Below are 23,895 nucleotides of genomic sequence, written 5' to 3'. Positions count from 1 at the left end.
ACAGAGAGACATGAAGGAGTAGCGTACAGGCCACGGCAAATTTCCCCATCTTCTATGGAGGTAAGAACCGTGGCGGCTCCCATGTATCTAGATACAGTGAATACTGGTTGGTAAGGGAGTGGTTTGCTAACCGCCCCTTTCTCGTCTATTTTATCTTTGAAATGCAGTGCACAAAGATCGTGAACGCGGCCTGGTTGTACTGAAGCACGGATGCAAGTATCTTGCCCGTGCATGTAAGTTTACCTTATCTACGAGTGCATCCTTAGTTACTGGGTAAAGCGCTTGTAAAGGTACTAGCTAATTTACAGCCATTGTTTCTATATTTTAGTCTGTAGTATCACAAAGAGTATGATGGAATTTGAACAACTTGAATAGCAGGGATTGATTTACTGCGCTCGAACTCCGGTGACAAGTGAGTGACTACGCACACCTATGTTGAGCTATGTCTAATTTGACTCGTGCAAATTGAAGGTGCGAATCACACGCCCTTGTGTTTGTTCCTTTATCCTCTGCAGTATTTAGATGACCGTGCCAGCATCTGTTTAAACTTCACTTCTAGGATCCTGAAAGACTCTAATTAACAAGTGACTTTTTTCGTTCATGATCCTGTGTGTACGGATCTTGAGTAATTCAATTCATTGAGCCTGAAGTACTCTTCCATCCTGTCTTACAGGTTTTTTCACGTTCTCCTGTTCCACGTTGAGAGCCGGACGGCCCAACTTCCCATGGTGAATAATTAACCCTTAGTTTTTTATGTGTCTTGTGGCGACCTAGTGCGTTTTTAGTTGTTGTTTTATCAGTAAAACTTATCTCACCTCATTTTCACAGAACCACTCGACCCCGGGTCCCCTTTGTCCTGATGAAGACCCCATTTTAAGGTTGACGTATACCTACCTGTATGTCATGGGGTCTTAACCTCGACGGCTACTACTACACACCAGCCGACGCAACCAAAACTGCAATTATTAAATATTAGCGGCGGTAGCATGGTGTATACAAAATTGTAGAGCATTAGCTGCTCCATTTGTAGATACTGACTCAGTGGTTTGAAGCCAGTTTGATGTTTTGCTTATACGCTCTTATGTGTTGATACTGTTTGCACTATGACCAATTTTGCACATCCATCTCTCCTCACATATACACCCCACCCCACCCTCCTTTCCCTGGGGCACTTTAAAAATTGAGTTGCCAGAATAATGTATACAGCATGAATAACACATTGTGATTAAATAACAGTGTGTTGAATGAATTGATTGGTTTCCAGTGTTAGTCTTTTTCTAATATTTATTGTGTACTTTTGATACTTCCCACTGGGACCCCTCTTTTATGTATCATACAGCACCCAGGTCCCAGTGACTTTATTGGGTAACCCCCCCCCTGTATAACAAAAAGTGAATGCAATGAAGACATTTTTGAATGCCTCGAAAGTTTGCCATATGACTGGATTTATCAGTGGTAAGAATTTATTTTATGTTCTTTTATGTTCTTTGAAAGGCTATATGCAAATATGTTATTCGTCAAGCAAAGACCGAGGAAAAAGAGGGAGTCCCAAAACACGCTTTCCCCTTGCAATTTCCTATTAAGATTTTAGACATGACTACAGCCCAAACAACTGAACAGAATTACACCAAATTTGGCAATGTAGAACTTGGTCCAGAATTAGCCCTTTTTGTAATGTGGTGTAAATCCATTCAGTAGTGTTGGAGTTATTTACGAAAAAAGATTTATGTATATATAGGGCCGCGGTTGCTCTGCAGATCTGACAGATCTCATGATGAGATCTGATTGCCTGTCAGCACTTCAACCAGGAACTGGTGCCAGCCATCTTGGTACTCGGAAGTTAACAATAACGCCACTGCAAATTACCCCACATATTATCTAACTCATAACATCTTCTATGACATCATCGATAATATCACTGCAACATTTGGTGTAAAATTATGGCTGAGAAAACTGTGCATGGGGGGCCAGGAGTTATAGTTACCGTAGGACACATGTTATAGTTACTTGAGATAACTCTAACTATAACTGCTGGCTTTGTGAGTGTAAAATCTGAACCTAACTATAGCCTCCTTGTAACCTGTGTTTTTTTAGTGAATGTATCTATGAAAAAGAATCAGGGAGATGAGTAGTGAAGGAACCATGACAGGACCCATATAGGGGATGGTGTGAGTTTTGTTTTTAAAAACACTGTAACACAGAATAGTATTCCCTATAAATAAGGCAGACAAAGGAAGGTCAGAAGTATTTAGCAATAACCGTTTTTAGATTTGATCATGTAAGGTAATGATTGAGTCCAAGCACCTTTGGAAACAATGGGCAAACATTATCCTACGTCAGTAATGTTATTACTGTCAGGCACTGTTTTCCAATAGCCGTTGCAGCACTATGTATAGTGAAGAGGCAGGAGTCTGTGCCCCTATCCTGGGAGGCAGGACAGCAGGACTGCCATCCTGTGAGGCATGCAACAGTATGCAGGTGCAGCATGCACAAATGCTATATACTTCTGCACCTGGGGCTGGAAAACTTCACTGCAGTGTTGCTCAGGTGCAGCCTTCTGCTAAAGGACCTGGTGTTAGGCTTGCAGACTCCATCACGGCATCCCAATAGCATTTTCCTGAGGCCAGTGCTGATGGTGCCTTTGGTGTTGGGAAAGCCACATTCCCTGCCATCTAAATGAGGCAGGGGGGCCAAGAAGTGGGTGCATAAGATATCCACCATTATATGGAGACGTGAGAATAAAGATGAAGATCTCAATTGGGGACAAAGACGGGTCTCTATTTTCTATGTTCCTCTTGTCCCGGGAGTGCTGGAGAACGTAAGTGGTGTACAGCACTTCCTAGAAGCATTAGTTATGTCTAATTTGAAAGGCGGTAGGGGAAGGGCAGGAGCTTTCTAGAAGGAACTTATGACCACGCCAGTCGGTAAATAAAAACTATTTTTCAATTAAAATATATTGAACCAAGTTTGGAAAGGTTTTTTTTTATAAGAACACAGGTGCATAAAAAAGATGGGTTGTGCTCATGGACCTACAAAAATCACGCAACAATTGCTCAATACTACCCCCCATAAAACCCAGACTGGTCTTGTGGTCCTCTAACTTGCATCCTCTTCTTTGTATGCCCTCCTTTTCCTTTGTCTGTACACATGTTGTCTTTCTACATCCCTCTGACCTCCCGCCATTTTCTGCCCAATTTGCATAGGCTCCCCTGCTCTCCACAAGCCACCCTTCAATCACTGTGTCCCAGTAGCACTTCACAACATTGCCCCACTTCAGCCTCCCTGCTGCATGGCGCATGCGTGGCATGGTCAGAAACTCCGCAAGTGCGTAATGGCGTCTGACGCCTGGCGTCAGCTTCCGTGTCCAGCAGGTCATCCGCTCCACGTTATTGCTTTATTACTCTCATACTACGAGCAGCACTGCATCGCTGGCAAAAGTGCCCGCATAAAACAGGATTTAGCAATGGGAATTGTAAAGTCAACACTGCCTCTAATAATGCCAGGACACCGTTTGCTAAAGGCACGCTGTATTTATTAACTTAAATACTTAGAGAGCGCCGAGCCGGTGCAACTGTGCTCCTGGGGCTCGCGCCGTTTCTCCCAAGCTGCGCGCGCATCCTAAAGATGGCCGCCAGCACGTCGCGTCGTGAGCGACGCGCAACTACTAGAACACCAACTCTACATATCTCCCCTTTTTTCCCAAACAATGAAACAGTAACTCACAGTCCGCCACTCATATCAAAGTCTCTGAACCAAGCTGGTCTCATTACCATTCTTCCCCTGCGGGTCAGCCTTACCGGGGTGGTCACGGTCTCTCTCTCAAGAGTCTCTTCGTTCCCTCCCCTGTTGTCCATTTCGGTCTGACTCTCCGCCAATCTGTTCTTGTTCATCTCTCTCCCCGCTCCGGGGCTACCTCCATAGTCTTGACCTTCATTGACTTCTTCATCTCCCACGTCCATCTCTCCGTCAGATTGTCCATCTCTTGCCTCTGGCACATCCGCGCCTTCCAGATCCTGTTCTCCTTGGTTCCACTGGAGTATCTTGTTGCATCTCGCCATGCGGTCCTGGGACCAGACGTTGCCGTCACTCAACAGAGCCGCTCTGTCATACACCTTCTTCACCTGCAGGGGTTTACTATATTTACTATCCCCCTTCCTTTGCATTGTGGCCAACTTAACTCACACCCATTCACCTTCCTCTAATCCGGTGTCCTTCACGTTCCTTCGTCTGTTGTAGTGCTTGGCGTAAATGGCCTGTGCTTTCTCCAAGTTCGCCTGAACTACCGCGGGGGACCACTTACTCGTTATGGTTTTTTCCTTCCACACTCGGTTGTCCTTCGTGAACGGGTCTATATCCAGTCCCGGTGGGAGTGATCCTGTATGCCCATATCATTTGCCATATCTCTTTCTCCCAGTCCTTGTTGTTAGATATTGCAGCTTGCACGGATCCCATCACCACACGGTTGAACCGTTCTACCAGTCCATTCCCTGCTGGGTGATAGATCGATGTGTGCTTGGAGAGGATACCATTTCTCTCCATGAAGTTGGTCCATTTGTCTGAGGTGAACTGAGGTCCATTGTCACTCAGGATAGATTTTGGAATGCCCTCCTTGACAAATACGTCGCTTAGAAACTTCAATACTGTTTCTGTGTCCATCACTTCTTCTACCTTCACCTCAGGCCACTTCGAGTATCTATCCACCAGGACACATACGTACTTTTGAATGCCTTGTCTATCCAAAATGGGGCCAAATATGTCGATGGACAACTCTTCCCACGGGTTCTGTGGAGGATCAAACCTTCCCGGTGCCGGGCGCAATGGCTTGAGTGTCTTGTCCGCCCCTTGGCACTGTAGGCAGTCTCTGACGTGTCGCTCCGCTCTTATGTCCATACCTGGCCACCAGTAGCTTTGCTTGGTTCTTAGTTTCATCTTGCCTATTCCCAAGTGGCCTTCGTGGAGTATCGCCAGGAGTTTGGGTACTATGGCCACTGGGGGAATAACCTTGTCTGCCCTGTAAACAAATACTCCTTGATCGTCCACCGAAAGCTCTTCCCTGACTTCATAGTACACCCTCAGATTTTCACTGATGCGTTTCTTCTCGGGCCATCCTTGTACTATGCATGATTTCACCTCCTGCATTGCTGGGTCCTCATCATATGCTTCTTTCCACTCTTGATTGCTGATGACCTTCTCTTGGTCATCCGTCAGGGCCACCATCTCTTCCCCGCCTGCCTGGTCATCTTCTCCGGGTTCCATGGCCGCCGCTCTGCTCAGATAATCTGCTACTTTGTTCCGACTGCCAGGGATATACTCCACATCATACCTGAATTCCAATAGCTTTAATGTAATTTTCGAGATCCTGGGGGTGGCACTCGCGTGCCCACTGGATGTTAGGACCCTCACTAAGGGTTTGTGATCTGTCTTCAATTGGAACCGTGTGCCCCACAGGAATTGTCTAAATCTTGTCATTGCCCACACTACAGCTAGCATCTCCTTTTCGATGACACTGTATTTTCTTTCTGTGTCGCTCAAGGTGCGATACGCAAAGCTCAGCGTGTCCATTACCCCTTGTCCCCGATCTTGCATCAACACCGCGCCCAAGCCTTTGTCGCTGGCGTCCGTGGTGAGCACCGTTTTTCCCTGGGGATCATACCCTTGCAAGGGTATTGCTCCTATCACGTCTCTTTTTATGCATTCAAATTCCCTTTGTGCTTCCTCAGTCCAGCAAAACACTGAGCTCTCTCTTGTTAGCTTCCTCATGTGGTGTGTCTTTGTCGCGAAATGCTGTATGAATTTACTATAATATTCCGCCATTCCTAAGAAGGACCTGACGTCTTCTTTGCTGGTGGGTGGTGGTGCTTCACATATAGCCTTCACATTGTCTGCCTTGGGGGTGATCCCTTGCACTCCAATCTCGTGCCCCAAATAAGTCACTGTCTCCATGTCCAGGCGACACTTCTCCCACTCCGCCGTGAGGCCTTTCTCCTCTAGCACTCTTAGCACTTTGGCTAGTTTGGCGTCATGGTCTATTCTGTCTCGTCCCATCACCAGGATATCATCCTGGAAATATTAGATTCCTTCCATATTCTTAAACAGTTGGTGCATCAATTTCTGAAACACCGCCGCCGCTGAAGCTAGTCCAAATGGCATGCGTCGGAATTGGTAGCACCCGAAGGGGGTAATGAATGAAGTCAACTTCCTGCTCTCCGGGTGTAGTGCAATCTGATGGTACGCTGACGTCAGATCGATGGTGGAGTACCACTTGACCCCTCTCATCTTGGCCAACATCTCTTCAATCCTTGGCAAGGGAAACTTCTCCACCACGATATTCTTGTTTAGCTCGCGTAGGTCCACGCATAGCCTGATCTTCCCATTGGGTTTCATGATTACCACCAGTGGCGCCAGCCACTCGGCACACGTGATTGGTTCAATGATTCCTCTTCTTTCAAGTCCTTGTAATTCTTCTTGTACCGCCTCTCTCACTGCCAGAGGTACATTCCTCACCTTGTGGGCCACCGGTGTGGCGTCCGCTTTAAGGACAATCCTATGTGCAAACTTCTCGAGCTTTCCCACCGTACCTCCGAATACCTTGGGGTACTCTTCTTTCCACCTTTCCAGGTTTGGCCATGCCTCCGGCTCGGTGAGGAGGATCTGCTCTTTACCACCCGGGTCCAGTTTGATTCCCAGGTCGCCCTGGTCTAGCCATCCTTGTACCGATGGTCCCCTTTCGGATATGTACAACTTGCAGTTGGCGGTGCGTCCCCTGAACTCAAATTTTAGTGGACGGAATCCCAGCATGGGTATGCGATCTCCATTGTACGTGACCGGCCTAATGTCCAGTCTCTCCAGGTCTGGGCCCAAGTGTGGTTCGAAGGTTTCTTCCCATACTGCTTTCTGGACTATAGTGTAGGGAGATCCCGTATCTGCCACTATGTTTATCGGCACTCCTCCAATCATCATGTCCAGCACTGGTTTAGTTGATCTTTTGCCGTCTACACTCAACACCTGATCGTAGATGCAGAGCACAGTGTCGACTTCTTCCTGGTCGTTCTCCTCCGCATCCTCCTGTCCTTGGTCGATGTACTTGATCACGCTTCTGGAAGACTTCCTGCGGCACACTTTTTCGTAGTGACCTACGATTCCACAGTACATACATTTGGCGTGAAACGCCGGGCACTTCCTGTCATGTGCTTCATGTGCCCAACTTCCGCATCTGTAGCATGTTTTCTTGTTGTTCCCCATCTGTTTTCCTGGTGGTCCTGGGTTCCCTTGCCACTTGTTCGGTCCCTTCGGCATGGCGCTCTTGTTTCTATAGTCTTTGCGGGGCTCCTCGTCTCCCACTCTGTTTACCATCGGACTCGCTGCGGTCTCCCGTTTTGCCGCCTCCCCACATCTTCACGCCATTTCTGCTCTCTTGACCACCACCATTACTTCCTGTAGCGTGACTTCGCCGCTGGCCCACAGCTTGTCCTGCACCGCGGTGCTCGTGGTGTGCATCACGATCTGATCCTTTATAAATTCATCCTGGAAAGTGTCGTACTTGCACGTGGACGCCACCTTTCTTAGCGCAGTCACATATTCTTCCACAGATTCCCCTGGTTTCTGTTTCCTTTGTTGGAAGTTATATCTGTCGATTGAGACACAAACCACCGGTTTGTAGTGTTCATTCAATTCCTCTATTGCGTGGGCATACACATCGTCGTCAGTACTTCCTCGTTGTTTGGGTATCAGATTCTTGAAGATCCTGAGCCCCTCCGGGCCCAGATTATGTAGTAATATCCGTCTCTTCCTCTGACTTGAGAACTTCTCCTCATTCTCATCTTCCAACACCTCAATGAAGTTGTCTATATAGTCTCGCCAGTCCTCCCACTTCATGAGTGGCTCTCCTGGTTTGGTCAAGAATTGCACCGGGGCCGTCGCTGATGCTGTCTGCGCACTCATCTTTTCGCGCTTTACAGTGGGCGAGGCGTCACCGTGACCTTTGGGGCTGCCTGGTGCACTGTCTTCCCCTCGCTTCTCTATTTTCGGCTGGGGGGTCTCTGTGTCTTCCCCTTCGCGCTTCCCATCGGTCGCCAGTGGTCCTGCCCTTAATTGGTTGATGTGGAGGGGTGTCTCGGGTCGTCCGCCTCTCTGCACGCGCTGTGGTGCTTCCCAGACTCTCTGACTGACCTCCTTTTATGTGCCTGTGGGCTCTGCCGCGCTCTCTGGTGTCACTTGCCTGTATATGGTGGCAGGTACTGGGTAGTTAACTCCTGTGGTGCTCAGTGCTCCTGGTCTCAGGCTGTGGCTACTGTGCTGTCCTGTACGTTTTTTTTTTTCCTCTTCAGGTCCTCATCCCGACCTCGTCGCCATTGTAAAGTCAACACTGCCTCTAATAATGCCAGGACACCGTTTGCTAAAGGCACGCTGTATTTATTAACTTAATTACTTAGAGAGCGCCGAGCCGGTGCAACCGTGCTCCTGGGGCTCGCGCCGTTTCTCCCAAGCTGCACGCGCATCCTAAAGATGGCCGCCAGCACGTCGCCTCGTGACGCGACGCGCAACTACTAGAACACCAACTCTACAGGAATCATTCAGCAGGATTTAATCTGGCCCCCAGAGAACTGTTTGTGGGCGAGCCCCTCCCGTAGGACAGTGAGTGATTCTGCCCGCGGCACTACATCTGTGTTTAACTACATATCCTGCTCAAGCTGGACAGACCTATCTCATTCATCCCTGCCATTTAATTATACACCAGCCAGGGATATCCGCCCTCTCCTCGCCCTTCATGCCACGAATCTCCTAATCCACAGCCGCGGCATTGGCTTTCTTGATTTCCATAGCTGCTTTTCACTCCGGATTGTTCCAGCCTCTGTTGACCTTGCACCGGTACAACCTGCTACAATGCTTCTCTTCAGCTTTCGTATCCTTCTGGTTTTCATACACTTCCCTCGGTCCCTATGGCTTCTCTGCCCTCCCCACTCATCTGCAAGATAGTTTTCACACCCGCTTAATTAAAGCCAACAAAAGCACATAGACTTTATCGCTCATCACTGGTAATCCGTGTTCCAACTTGTCCTTAATTGCTATCCCCACAGTACTTTGGACCTTTTTCCTTGCTATACTTTTTCATGTGTCTCTTTATTTTGCATTAACCTCCCAAAGCTGTTCCGATCCATTCCCATACACATCCCTTCCAACTACACTCGTTTACCTCTCCCATGACCCCATGAAAATCTACTCTCTTTCTATCATCTTTCTAGGTCTCGACTAGCACACAGGCGGCTGACACCCACAATGTTATTGCTTCAGCAAAGACACAATTGCGCTCGATAAAGCAATGACATTGTGTGTGTATAAATTACGAAAGCAGAAATGTATCCCTGGCTAGGTCAGAGTTTCCCCAGTAAAGTAATTTATAGTTTTCTTAATAAGTTTGGCGCCATTCAACAAAACTGCACCAAACTTTTTTTTTTTTTAAGTTCATCATTTTGGCTAATTGTTGGCAAGTTTCGTGCTGAACTGTTAAGCAGTGGCAAAAAAATGGGAGGGTCCATAAGCACAATTTCCCATTTTAATTCCTAATGATTTTGTTGCCCTTTAATTAAAAAAAATGGCTGATGGGAATTACAGTAAATTTGCCATGAAGGTAGAACTTTGCTCAAGGTTGTGTTTGCATGCTGTGGTGCAAATCCGTTTAGTAATTTAAAACAAAAATGGCATTTAAAAAGGTGCTTGAGTTGGGCATGAAGAGGTTACATTTTGAAAAGTTTTATGTATATTTGTACGAACAAGGATCTGCTGGTAGCCTTGAATCCCGTAATTCAAAAAGTGCTCAAACCCTTTAGCCATTTCAGTATTGCAGATCCATGTACGGATCCATGTTACAGACACAATCTTATTGGCTGGCCGCAACATTGAGGCAAGATGTTACAGCTGCAATTAAAAAATACAGGACTCAGTCCCCATGTCCTGAAAATATAGTAAAAAAGGCATATGAGGGACCAAGGTGAGCGCACCCTTACCCTAGGCCCATGATAGGGGTGTCTTGTACTCAATTGCTTTACAAAAGTATATTTTTTTCAGAGGATTCATAGATCCAACCTAGGTGCCTCTGGTACTACGGATCCAGAGTTTGGGCTGTGGAAACTTCACCCACCAGTAGACCACAATCAGGGTGAGCTTCATGAACTGAAGATCCCCACTCACTGGGAAGAAGGCAGCGTCAAGCTTCTTTCCATCACATAGACCACCACCAGAATGAGCTTTCCTACCTGAAGAGCCCGGCAGGTCCAGGCTGATGGCAGTACCACATCAAGCTTCCCACTGTCCAGTACACCTCCACCTGGTCAAGCTTCACAGACTATAAAGCCCTGTTGTTGAACTAGGCCAACAACAGTAAAGCTCCAAGCTTCTCTCCTCATGGAAGTAGCAGGCACCTGCACGCATTTCGTTTTTTAGATGAGTATGCTGCATATTGGTCTGTTTGCCTCCCAGGCGCCGAGAGATCCCCTTGGGTATGATTTGTGCGCCATATAAGTATAAATAATAATAAAATAAATAATAATGGAAGACCACAATCAGGGTGAGCATCATGGACTGAAGGCCCCCCATGCGTTGGACAGACGGTGGTACCCTGTCTAGTTTCCTTTTACTCAACAGACCTCCCCAGGGTGAGCTTCAGGGAAAGAAGGCCGCCACTGCACCGGACAAATAGTGGTACCATGTTAAGGTGCCATCCACTGAATGTCGACTAATGTCGCGCCTGGATAACTGTAATGGCCTATACCTTGACGCCCAAAAGCAACATATTAATCGGCTCCAACTAGCCCAAAATGCAGCTGCCATAAAAGAGGAACTTAAGAAATTGCATTGGCTTCCGGTCAAACAAAGAACACGCTTTAAGGCATTATGTACCGTTTTTAAGGCCATTAATGGAGCTGGTCCTGAGTTTCTTAGGCGCAAATTCCAATGGTATGTCCCTGGAAGCATGCTACGGTCTACTGGCGCCAAACAAGTGCAAGTCCCTGCATTTAACCACTTCCATGCTGATGACGAGCTCAGCTCGTCATCAGCGTTACCTGCCGTGTGCTGATGACGAGCTGAGCTCGTCATGTAACGCGGTCAATTTTAAAATGCCACATACAGCGGGAAAAGCTGCCGCACGCATGCGGTTAAAAAAGTTAATTGGGGAGGCAGGAGTTTTATTACCTGTGCTTCTAGAGCATGGAACAAGCTTCTTTTTTATCTTAGGAATGTCCCGGATCTCCTCTCCTTTAGGAAGGGTTTGAAAACATGGCTCTTCTCCCAGTAGCATACACTCTAGTTTCCCCGGTATCCAGTTCTTAGCGCCATGACACCCCAGTGTAACTGTGCGCTTTACAAGTGTGACTAACATAGCATAACATAACATAACTGAATAGACCACCAGAAGGCTGAGGTTCACAGATTGAATGGCACCACTGCAATGGGCTTCAGCGGTACTGTGTAAAACTTCCAACCACCGGGTAGACCACCACTTGGTTGAACTTCACAGACTGAAGGGTTCACTTCAACAGGCCAAAGGCCGCACCACATCAACCACCAAATCACCACCAGACCAAGCTTCATGGCAGAAGGGCCCTGCTGCACATGGCCAAAGGAAGTACCATCAAGCTTCCCCCACCCAGTAGACAAACATAAAAACTTGTAATAAAACCTATGACTGATCCCCAGTGTGTAAGGTCAAAATCCACGATTGTAGCTGGAGGGATGCAGTACATGACTCATAGCCAGGCTTTGCACCCCTACTGTGCACAGCTTTTCCCATGTGCAGCAGGGGTTAGCTACAAGGCTTGGGCTCCATCCACCCCTTGTGCTCAACCGTCTGTGGGTGGCCAACACCTGCAGTGAATGTTTTTCAGGCATATGCAGTGAAAATTGGCTCCAGATCCTGCCCTGCCCTGGTGCTCAACGCTCCAGTTGTGGCCAATACCCACTGTGCATTGCCAGCTGCAGTCGGATTGCCAACAGAGCCTAACCTCTAAGATTTCAGCCATGTGCAGTAGAGCTGGATTCAGGGTCTTGCCTTCAGCCTGCCCCTCCTCCCAACTCTCTGTAGCTGACCAACACCCAAAGTGTATAGCCATGCAAAGCTGGGGTTGGGCACCCATGTCAGGTTGGGCACAGGGCCTGGGCATCCTATTTGAAGCAGGCTAGCTCAGGGATTTAACACCGGACTGGCCTGGAACCCACCTTCCACTGTGTACAGTTATAGGCCATGTGTATCTGGGATGCCCACAACTAGTTGGATGTAGGGATTGGCCATTGGCCAGACACCCAACCCAGCCCCTGGTGATGAAGGCCGTGCACAGCAGGGTTAGGAATTGAATACATCACAAATAAAAACCATAAAACACACATTTAAGATATCTCCCCCAAAATAAACATTTAATATAGAAAATACATAACCGGTCCTATAATGGCCCTATATTTCTATCTCAGGGTTCAGGTAACATTTACAAACCACTTGACTTTATTGGGAACTTTTTCTCTATGTGGGAATAAAATGTTATATTCTATAAAATGTTACCTTTTCACTTTTTCAGCTTTGGTTACTATTAGGGTCACCAATGACAGTTTTCCTCATTCCCACTGTCACATTTCTGAAATGTATAAATATTTTTCACCTGGTGCTGGATCAAGAGACACAGTAGCTCCCCCTTCTTCAAGGTCACTGGTTCAGCAGCTGATATCTAGGAGTCCATCAACACACTAAGCATCCATAGACGGAGCAGGTAAGAAACTAATAAAGTTTTCTATGGGCATATTAACTAACAAATAGTATTTTATAGTAATATAATATATCTTTAATGTTAAAGTGTCATCTCTTCCTTAAAGCTATTGTGCAATTTCTCTCTTTAATGCACAATCAGTCTCTAATGATCAAGAGCCTAATGATGATCCCATACCATCCAGAAGCAAAGAACCATGTGCAGTCCCAAGGAAAGCCCCTTTTCTCTTACAGGCTGCTATCTCTGCGGCCTCCACTGCTGAGGATGAAGAGGGTTTGTTGGTCTGAACGAGGAGACCATATCAAGAAAGACTAAATTCTCCAGGCAACATCTATGAATCCACAGATGCTTGTTCAGGCTACTCAGGACTCCCCTCAAACCAGCCACCAACCTACAGGTATGGCAGCTGACCCTTCCACCCTCATCCTCTAACACAGGTGCAACTCCAATCTTTAAAAAAAAATGTTTTTATTGTTAGCAAGGGAGCAACATTACAGATTCTCTTTCGAATAACTTATCATATGCAATAAGAAGATCTCATTACATTCGGAGTACATTACAGGACAGACATAATTATTCATTGAACAGTACAGTATCAGTATTGCTATTAATAATATTTATAATAAACTTAAATCTGCTTCCACATTACAAGGAATTTTCTCTTCAAATGACAATTACCCCTTGCCTTAATCTATTCTATTAAGCCTATGTATTTAATGCCATTTGTCCCCAAATAGCCTCCAATGTAATCAATGAGCGAATTCCTCTTGCTCTAGGTAGAGCTTTCTCCATTTAAAAAGTCTCCCTTACAATAACCCACTATTCACCTATGGTGGTAGGTTTAGGGGAGATCCAGGCCCTTGCGATAGTAACTCAAGCAGTACTAATAGGATTGCGAAAAACCTCTTCATCCCTCCAATCTTTTTTTAATCTTCTGAAGAACAAGAAACCCCTGCTGCGAAAGACGTCTCCCCCATTCAATAATCTCCCTCTCGCAACCTGCCAGATTTTCCAGCACTCTATATAATGAACAACCTACTGGCATTGTCAGACAACCAAGCATGCAGGAGGCCATGGTGATGGCAAAAGCAAATCCTGCCTTCTTTGAGGACCAGTTTTTTCAACAACTATCATCTGTGTGGAGGATATTTATCATATGGCGGAGAGGCCCTGCACAATATTGAAATCCACCAGGAATACATATCAAGGTTGATTATGACACAGGCCTGTGTCATCGAGAACATTGAAAAATGTCTCTAAGACATGACATGGTGAAGCTGAACATCTCCTTGTGTAAAGGGAGGAGGATGTGAGGCACCATGTAATGCAATCAGCTGAAGAACAACATCAACAAGCAATGCCCATCTCTACCACTAACGCTTCCTTCACCCAACCTTATCCCCCACTTGCTCATACCCTACAACCAGAACCTCACCCACATGTGGCCTAGTGTAGCACAAAAGGAGCACATGGAGAATCTCCCACTGTGCTACCACCCCATGAACAATTTACCCAACACTTTTGCAAATCGTGGGCTGATTTAACTCCATCTTGCTTATGAATCTCACTTATACAACTCATACTACGCAGATCTGAAGAATCAGAAGGCCCTGTCACACCATGTGTAAGAAAGTGCCCTCTTTTTGCATGGTTGCCCCCATTTTTAGCCAAATTGCTGATGTACTTTGACTGAGTGTGCCCTGGGTTCCTGCCAAACAGGTACCCAGGGCCTATGCTCTTTCCCTAAAACTGAATTAAGACGAAACCCAGTTGGCACTCTTTGGCCACAAGTCAGTCCCTTGTAAATTTTACCATAGGTACCAAGGGTACTGTGGCCAGGGAAGGTCTCTAAGGGCTGCAGCATTTTTTGTGCCACCCTTATAGGCTCTGTACCTCTATACATACATACAATAGCTAAAGAAGGATCCCTCTCGATGGCATTTATGGACTTATACTCAGCGTTCGACCTGGTTAACAGGTCGAGGCTGTGGAATATCCTGTTAGAAATGGGGATTGAGCCGTGTCTAGTTTATTTTTTGGCTGATCTCCACCGGGACCACTTAGCTTCTGTTAGGATCTCGCAGGACGGCAAACGCAATAGGCCTTTTAAACCAGAGAGGGGCATCCGGCAAGGGTGTATATTGGCGCCCTTGATTTTCGCCTTATACATTAACGCTTTGGACAATTCCCTTCTAGAGATGAGTCCGGATATTCCACGTGTAGGGGATTGTATGGTACCGGTTCTCCTATATGCGGATGATGCCGTACTCTTAGCACGGACCGCGATAGGCCTACAGAGGCTATTGGACTCTTTTGGTGCCTACATGAGATCACTGGATTTGATTATTAATACCGGGAAATCTCATATTTTGACTTCTGGTAAAAGCTATAAGAAAATGAAGGTTTTTTATTGTAATGGGGTGGAAGTGACCAGGGTGTCTTCTTTTACATACCTTGGTGTCTTATTTGATGAGAGAGGCTCCTGGGTTCCACAAGAGAAAATTAAAATAAATGCAGTCTCTAGATCTACTTCATCCCTGTTAGGGTTTGCCCAGCATCTGGGGGCTAGGCCAGTGGAAGCTATTCTTAAGGTGTACTCGTCAAAGTGCCTAGCCATTGCCTCTTATGGTTCCTCAATATGGGGTTTTATGCAGCAGGAGGGGTTGCAGCAAGTAGAAAACACATTTTTGCGTAGTCTTTTATCTGTTCCCCAGTCTACCCCAATTTTCTCCATACACCAAGAGTTGGGGCAGGGTTATGTTTCAGATGTCTTAAGAACCACCCCTTATTGTGCTGGCTTAAAACTTGACTTAACCCAGAATTGACTTTGAATCATCAAATCCCGCGGGATTGTGTCAAACTGGAGAAAGCTAGCAAAATTAAGTGGGTGGCCTATGTTAGGACCATGCTATTTAAATTGTGGCGCCCGGAAATATTTAAAACACCAGATAGAATCTGTAAGGAAGATGTGAAGTGGGTCAAGATTAATTTTATGAACTTATTGTTGATGGAATGGGAAGCTCAGGAGATGAAGAAGCCCTTAGTTAGGGCTCACTTTTTAACTAAATCTACCTTGTTTATTGAACCCTATCTAAAATTGGAGAATCGGGCTTTCCACCGCTGGTTATTGATGAGGTTCCGTTTTAATTTGATCCACTTGACCTTGGGTGAGTTCCCTGAGTGGTCTAAACCAGATGATGCAGCTCCCTGTCAATGTGACAATTATTCCATACAAGACACTGTGCACTTTATGATGTTCTGTGACCTTTTTAATGAAATTCGAAGGAAGTTTTTAATCCCTATATTGAGTGGCAAGGGCTTTTTGCAAGTTAGACTTGCCTTGCTCCATCTTCGAATGTTGAGTAGTCCCATGGATATGTTTGCCATTTCTAGTGTTCTTGTAGCTGCTGTTCGTATTTTATAAAAAGAGAGATGCCAGACAATAGTGTAATTATTCAGCCTATATCGTATGATTCTTATTGTTTTTATCTATTTAGGCTATTTTATGGTTAATGAAATAATGTACAACGATTTTATGAAAATGTTTTTAAATGTGGTTTACTTTAATTCTGTTAAAATTTTCAGTGTACTTTTATGATTTTAATTAATTGAATAAAGTGGATTGTCTCTGTCTGTCTCTATACACACACACTGCCATTGCAGACAGCATGTTTTGGTGCAGAACAAAGTGAATAGTTGACATGGCACACATCCTTTTGTGCCATGCCCACATCCCATTTAACTTACATAGGCCAACCACTCCTCTAGCTGTGTGCCCTGTACCAGTGGTGAGGGTACAGGTGCATGAGCCCTGTACCCCTACAGCGTTTAAGCCATTTCGATTTTGAATCATACCTAGTGTTCAACTAATAAATGGATATTTTCCGGAGGCATATTAAGGTATTATTAAATATTCATCTGGATCTCCTCTTATATGGTGTTGGCCAGTAAGATTTATGCAAGAACTCCCTCCTATCTAGTCAGTCTTCAAGGAGGTTGAGTCCACCCTGGTGGCACTGTCCTACTGGGGTGGGGAGAGGATTCCTATGATGAAGCATGACACTAAAAAGTGTGTGAGGTATTCTCTTCCATTAAGGATGACTTCCTACAGACAGGAATCTAAGGTTTAAACCCTGCACAGTCTGCATACGTGCCAGAGCCAACCATTTTGGGATACTGAGTACACTGTTCTTTATATCACTGTCACTGTACATTTACGTTGTGTTGGGTAAGCCAATTCTTAGACAATGTAAGTGCAGTAATGCCATTAAGAGTATATGGTGCTGGGAGTTTGTCATTATGAACTCCACAGCACCATAATGGATTTACTGAAAACTGGGAAGTTTGGTATCAAATTCCTCAGCACATTAAACCCACACTGATGCCAGTGTGGGATTCAATGAAAAATGCACTCCGAGAGCATCTTAGAGATGCCCCCTGAAAAACGACCTAACACTAGCGTCCTGGCTGAGTGGCTGCTCGCCAGCTGCCACCACCCGACATGTTTCTGGACCCCTGGGTTAAGAGCCTGCTGCTCCCAGGGTCTGAAACAATGCACATACTGGGACGAGGTGCCAAGCCTCCTCCCCCAGGATGGGCAGGGTCCGCGAAGGGGAAGCTTCAAAGGCTTGCCACCTTTGTGAGCTATCCCAGCCAATTGCTGCTTCCAGCAACTGGCCACCACTGGTTCTGACCCCCACTTTGGGCTGGAGAATTTGCGGGAAAACCAAGTGAGGAAGGGGGATGTGCCCCCCTTTGCCAACCCCACCCCTCAGGTGGGGAAGGCAAGGTGAAGCACAACTCTCAGTCCCTGCCATCTTGCAGACGGCAGACCCAGCCAACCAGAGAGGCATATGCCCCCTCCCACTGGAAGGTGACATAATAGGGGGTGTACCCAACCCAAAGAAGGGACTCATTGTTCCCGACCTTTACTTACCTGTAACACCCCTAAATCTAGTATTTAGGGGCAACCCTGAACCTTGCTTCCTCAGACAAGAACCGACCAGAAGAAGAGAAGAAGGGCAGAAGAAGCCATGCTGAAACTAAGAACAGGAGGATGCCCATTGACTTGGCACCAGCCCTTCTGGCCTGTCCACACCTCAAACCTGCTCCAGCGAAATCCCGGTGTGTGTTGCAGCCAGCAGCCTCAAGAACCCAAAGGACCTGCCCTGCCTTTCATAAACAAGACTTTGTCTCTTGTGAGCACCAGATTTGCTCACCTACAGACTCTGGCTCAGGCCAAATCCGCGAGTCTGTACCACTCTGCATCCGACGCCTGCGTCCTGAGTTTGAGTGGCCAAAACACCATAAGGAGGTCTCCCCGGTGATCCTGACCTGAGATCTGGTGATCTCTGACCTGCTTCAACTGTCCAAACGACGCCTGCAGTCTCTTTCTAGAGGATCCCCCTGACTGCGACCAGAGCTGGTAAGAAAACCCTAGGCCTCAAGACACCCCTGCACCTGATTTCCCATTTCCTTGGGTGGCCTAACCAATGGTATCCAAGCATCCCCAGGCATTCCAACTTACCTCTCCATCCGGTGGTCATCTCCAGAAGATCGTCATCCCTAAGCCTGCAGTCTTTGGTGCAATAGGGAACCCCCTTTGAAATCAACAGGGCACCCGACAACAAAACAGCACCCTGTACCAAGCCGCCCCTGCACCGCTACGGGTGTACTATGGGTGCTAACTTAGATCCCCCTTTGCCCTGAGCCTAACACCAGGAGCTTTGCTCCCACAACCTTGTGGCCTGCTCAGGAGCAACCACCAACCGGTGGCCCCTATCCCCCAGTGTGGAGTTGGTCGGTATGAACATTGCAAATGTACTAAAAGTGAATTACTTACCTTTTCTCTAGGAGATGTATCAGTGTGATATCTAGGCATATTACACTGATTAGCAAAAGTATCTTAAAAAGTAATCTAAAAAGTAACGTGAACAGTAAACTGTAAAGTAACTGAAAAGTAATTTCAAATTGTTGACTTACTTGGAATATAAGCAACTGCATTTGAACCTGAATGGAACTGGAAATAATTTCATAAGAATTTGCAAAGTATTATTTCACTTACCTGCCCGAGGCTTGGCTTGGTTTTAGAAATAAAATAACTAAATAATACTTTTGATACAAACAAATTGGTCTGAGTTCAGTCTTTGAGCGTGTGACATCATTTGCCGCCTGAGTGTGCACATTAAATGCTTAACACTACCCTCTCTACTTTTACCTCTGCCTATCTTTGGGGTTCCACTGGACTCTGTGCACACTATACCTCATTTTGGTATAGTATATACAAAGCCAGCTTCCTATACCATGTTTTCTTAATAATGCACATTTTGTAAAATAACGAACAAATTGTTTTTAAGGTAATTCACATCTCTCGAACAGGCCTTTGCCAACTGAAGCACCTTATGATTCTCAATTGCATAACTTACATCACACAAATAAGAGGATCCAGAAGGGCCAGTTATTCTATGTAACAATGCAGTTTTTAAATGCAATGTTCTTGTTGTTTTAAAGTGAAATGATTTTAACTATGCACCCATGTAATATACTTAACCTTAAATGCTCTATGCCACTCTGCTCCACTCAAAACACTCTATGACACGCCACTCCACTCTATGACACACCACTCCACTCTATGCTACTTCCCTTTAAGATGCTGTATGACATGCCACTCTGTGACATGCCACTCTACTTTACTCTACTACATGCCACTCCACTATATTCTACGAAACGCTACTCCACTAAATGCTACTCCAATCTACACTCCACTCTACACCATGGCATTTTATGATACTCTACTCCACTCTATACTCCTCCACCCTGACACTCTACTCCACTGTGTGTCACTCCACTCTACAACACTTTACTCCTCTCTATGTCACTCTAAGACACTCTACTTGACTCTATGTGGTCCTACAATACTCTACGCCACTCCACTCTAAGACATGCCACTTCACTCTTCAACGTACCACTCACCGATACTCCACACCTCTCTACACCACGCTACTCCAGTCTATGACATGCCACTCCACTCTATGACACGCCCCTCTACCGCACTCTACTCCATGATACTCCACTCCTCTCCACTCTATTACACGCCGTTCCACTTCACGACATGTCACTCCACTCCACGCCCCTTTACATTAAGATACTCTATGACTTGCCACTGTATGACAGCCATGCCAATCCACTCTACGGCATGCCACTCCACTCTACGCAACTCCACTGAACTCCGCTCAGTGCCCCTCCATTCTACGCCACTATGCTCCACTGTATGACACTCTATGACATACCCCTCCACTCCACCTTATGACAGACCCCTCCACTCCACGCCACTCCACTCTACACAACTCCACTCAACTCTGGTCAATGCCCCTCCATTCTATGCCACTGTATTGTATGACACACCACTCCACTCCACAACATGCCACTCCATTATGTGACACTTCACTCCACTCTACAACGCACCATCCACTCTAGGACATGCCACTCAACTCCAAAGAATGCCCATCCACTGTTAGACACTTTAAGACATGCCACTCTATGCCACACCACTCTGCTTCACTTGAGAACACTCTACTCCACTCTGCCACACATAAAGCACCTCCACTCTACAACACTCTACTTCACTGTATGACACTCCACAACACTGTACTCTATTCTAAGCCACTGTATGATACTGTACTCCAATCTGTGCCTCTCTACAACAGTCTACATCAATTTTACTCAACTCCCTTTATGTCACTCCACGTAATTTTACTCTACTTTACTGTATGACACACTACTCCACTCTACTACACTGCTCTACTCTATGCCACTCCAAAACACTCTATGCCACTCCACTCTACCACACTCTGACACTCCACTATACTCCACTCTTTCCCACTCCACAGCACTCTACTCCACTGTACTACACTCTACAACACTCCATTCTATAACACTCTCCTCCACTCATTAACTATAGCTCGCCCTGCCACCATGCACAGTGTTGTCATAATGATGTGACCCGAGATGTAATTAGTGTTGTTATGAATGGCATGATTTCACATGCTGTAAGAGATGTAATATGAAAGGGTATAAGCAGTGCATGGGGAAGGTGCTAATTGTAGTTCATGTAGTCCAGGCTAGCGAGTTCACATCACCGTGTATGAAGGGGCACAAGTCACAGTAAGTGACACTAGAATGCAACCTCACACCGTTCCTGCACACACCATGTGTGCCAGTGGAAGGATAAAATAAACGACATAGAAGTTCATGTTAAATATTATTCTGAAAAGCATCATAATCACTGAAATTAAAATATTCAATAGGACCAAAAATATTAAGCCAGAAACTACTTCCCTTACAAATTTAAATGCAAATATTTTATCAGTTTTTACAGACACTTACTGCACATACATAGTTGACACACATGCAAAATCCAACATCTCAAATCACTACAAGCCTGTTCTATTTGCAAAACACCTGGTGCCCGCAGGAACGGCACACGGTTGCATTCTAGTGTCCCATTTGGGCTATGGGGATAGAATGACTATCCGTTATTGAAGTGTGACTAATTAGTAAGATTTTTTTTAACATTAATATTATTTGTTTAAATTACGTTTTGTACGTTTTGCACACTGCAATGTATTTTGTGACAATAGAACATTTTTAAATTTGTTATTATAACTTCTATGTTTATGATGACATATAAGATCCTGTGAGAGTATAAAATTAGAAAACAATATGGTGTTCCGTATAGTGAACAAGACCGTTAGGTTCGGGTGAGATGCGTCAAGCGGTTTCTGTGAATAAGATATGGAGAGATTATATCAGCTAGAATTGTCGATGTCTGTTTTTGCAGTAGAGGCTACTACCAAATGGGGTGGTGTGGCAGGGGGTCAGAGGGGAGAAGAATAAAAAAATGCACTTACCTCGGTATTGCCGGCTGCCGCCTCTCCTCTGTTCTCTTCTCTTCGTCAGCAGGAAGCACACCTAGCCAATCACAATGCTCATGACCGCAGTGTTGTGATTGGTCTGAGCAACCTTGGTTCAGCGCTCAGATGGGCTGGGAGACTGTGCATGTTCTCCATCCAGGCTTTCCAATACAGCCTGGTGGAGAACATGCATGCAGAGTGCGCATGACTGTTTGTCCGGCCCAAGACGGCCGGCCAAACTCTCATGTGCACTTAAAGAGGGCCTACCACTTCTCCCCCAGTGATTCCCAGCCCCACCCCCTACCTACTGAGCCAGTACTGTAAAATAAAATGATAAAAAAAGAAGGGTCCCACAGATAAGCTCTGCCTTCTTAAAAATATATCTCCACAGGTCCAGTGAGTGACTGTATTATATAACAGAGAGATCATCCCTCAGATTTAGAAATGGAGGTGGTTGTGTGGTGGGTGCTGGCAGAATTAGAAACACTATAGTAAGTCTGAGTTTATTAGATGCAACTTCAATCTACATATTTTACCTTCCTTATGCAGTTATATATACCTTCCATGTACTTATGCATCTTTCTATTTAATACTTTGCTTCTATTCTGCATATCAATGCACTACCCTATATCTCACCTATATATTTTGCAATATATCCTCTACCTCTTCACTGACTCATCCCAAACCGTATTCTACTACTCTTTCCAATGCACTACCCTATTTCTCACCCTATACCTCTATCAATATATCCTCTACCTCAACTCTCTTATTCATCCCAAACCCCACACCACTACTATGATCCCCAAAATAACCATTTTCTAGACTCCTCTCTCCTTGCATCATTTCATACCTCTTTTACTATTCAGATTTCCCAAACAAACCTTTCTTCTGACTCTTCACCTCCCCATTACTCATCCCAAACCCCATCCTACTGCTATGAACAAAAAAAAATCCATTATTCCTTTATCCAAATAACATAACAATTTAAAGTGTCTACCACTAAATTTAGTTTCATGTTTCCCTATACTAATTCCCCACTTATCCAATTTGGGTTCCAGAGTAGCTAGCTACCCCTAAAAATCGCTTTAACACCTCAGCAGAGGTAGAATGCGCAATATAAATGTAAACGTTTCCTTCTTCTATCCCTCCACAATCCTTCTCAATCCAAATAACAGACTAGCATATCCCCCACTCAAATTAGTTTCATATTTCAGTATACTAATTCACCATTAATCCTTTTTGGTTTCCGGAGTAGCATGCTACTACCCAAAAAAGTGCTTCATCACCTCGTCTGGGGTAGTAAGCACTCAATAAATGCAACTACAATTACAATATTAAAATCATCCATTTAGATACTTATATACCAATTTATTCTTCCATCGACCATGAGATATACATATATATATAACATATTTAATTTTCAGAAAAACACACATTCACTGGATGATGTCATCCATCAGTGACGTCTTTTGAGATGTCATGAGTGATGTCATGAGTGATATCACTGACCATGTCATGAGTGATGTAATATGTGATGTCATCAGCAGTGCATTGCGGGTGCGAGCTATAGTTAGGTGAACTAACTATAACGGGGGAATTTCAATGGTTTTGTATGAGTGAAATGTCCAACTAACTATAACACCCCTGAAACCTATGTTTTTTTCTGTGAATTTCCAAGGTTTTTTAAATGCCAATTCCTAACTATAACGTGCCTGAAACCTATGGTGTTTTCAGTGGATTTCAAAGGTTTTTTAAATGCTCATTTCTAACTTTAACGTAACTGAAACCTATGGTTTTTTAAGTGAATTTCAAAGCTTTTTTAGATGCTAGTTTCTAACTTTGCCTACAGAGGTAGGACATGTGAAGAAAGAAGAAAAAACACACAGAAAGAAGAAAAGGAAATGCAGAAAGAAGCAACAGAAGTCCTCAAACATGAAGAAAAGTGCAGGAAGAAGGAAGACAAGAAAGAACAAACAGAGGAGCAGAAAGAGGCCTTATTGCAAAATCATCCTGTACCCTCAATTTTTTCAGATGGGTACTGGTGGTAACTGACTCTGACTAACCAGTCCTAGAGCCAGTGCTATGCTAAAAGACACTTAGAATACAGTAAAAACACCTACATACACTAGGGAACACTATGCGTTGGGATACCACTGTTATTAGCATGACCTCCTCTTAAAGCCCCTAGTATATAATAGGGCAGGGGGATTAAAACTACCTCTTAAAACGCG

The sequence above is a fragment of the Lissotriton helveticus genome, chromosome 1_1 (genome assembly GCF_964261635.1).
Source record: "Lissotriton helveticus chromosome 1_1, aLisHel1.1, whole genome shotgun sequence".
Classification (NCBI taxonomy): Eukaryota; Metazoa; Chordata; class Amphibia; order Caudata; family Salamandridae; genus Lissotriton; species Lissotriton helveticus.
The sequence above is the reverse complement of the archived record's forward strand: the minus strand, read 5'-3'. Positions refer to the sequence as shown.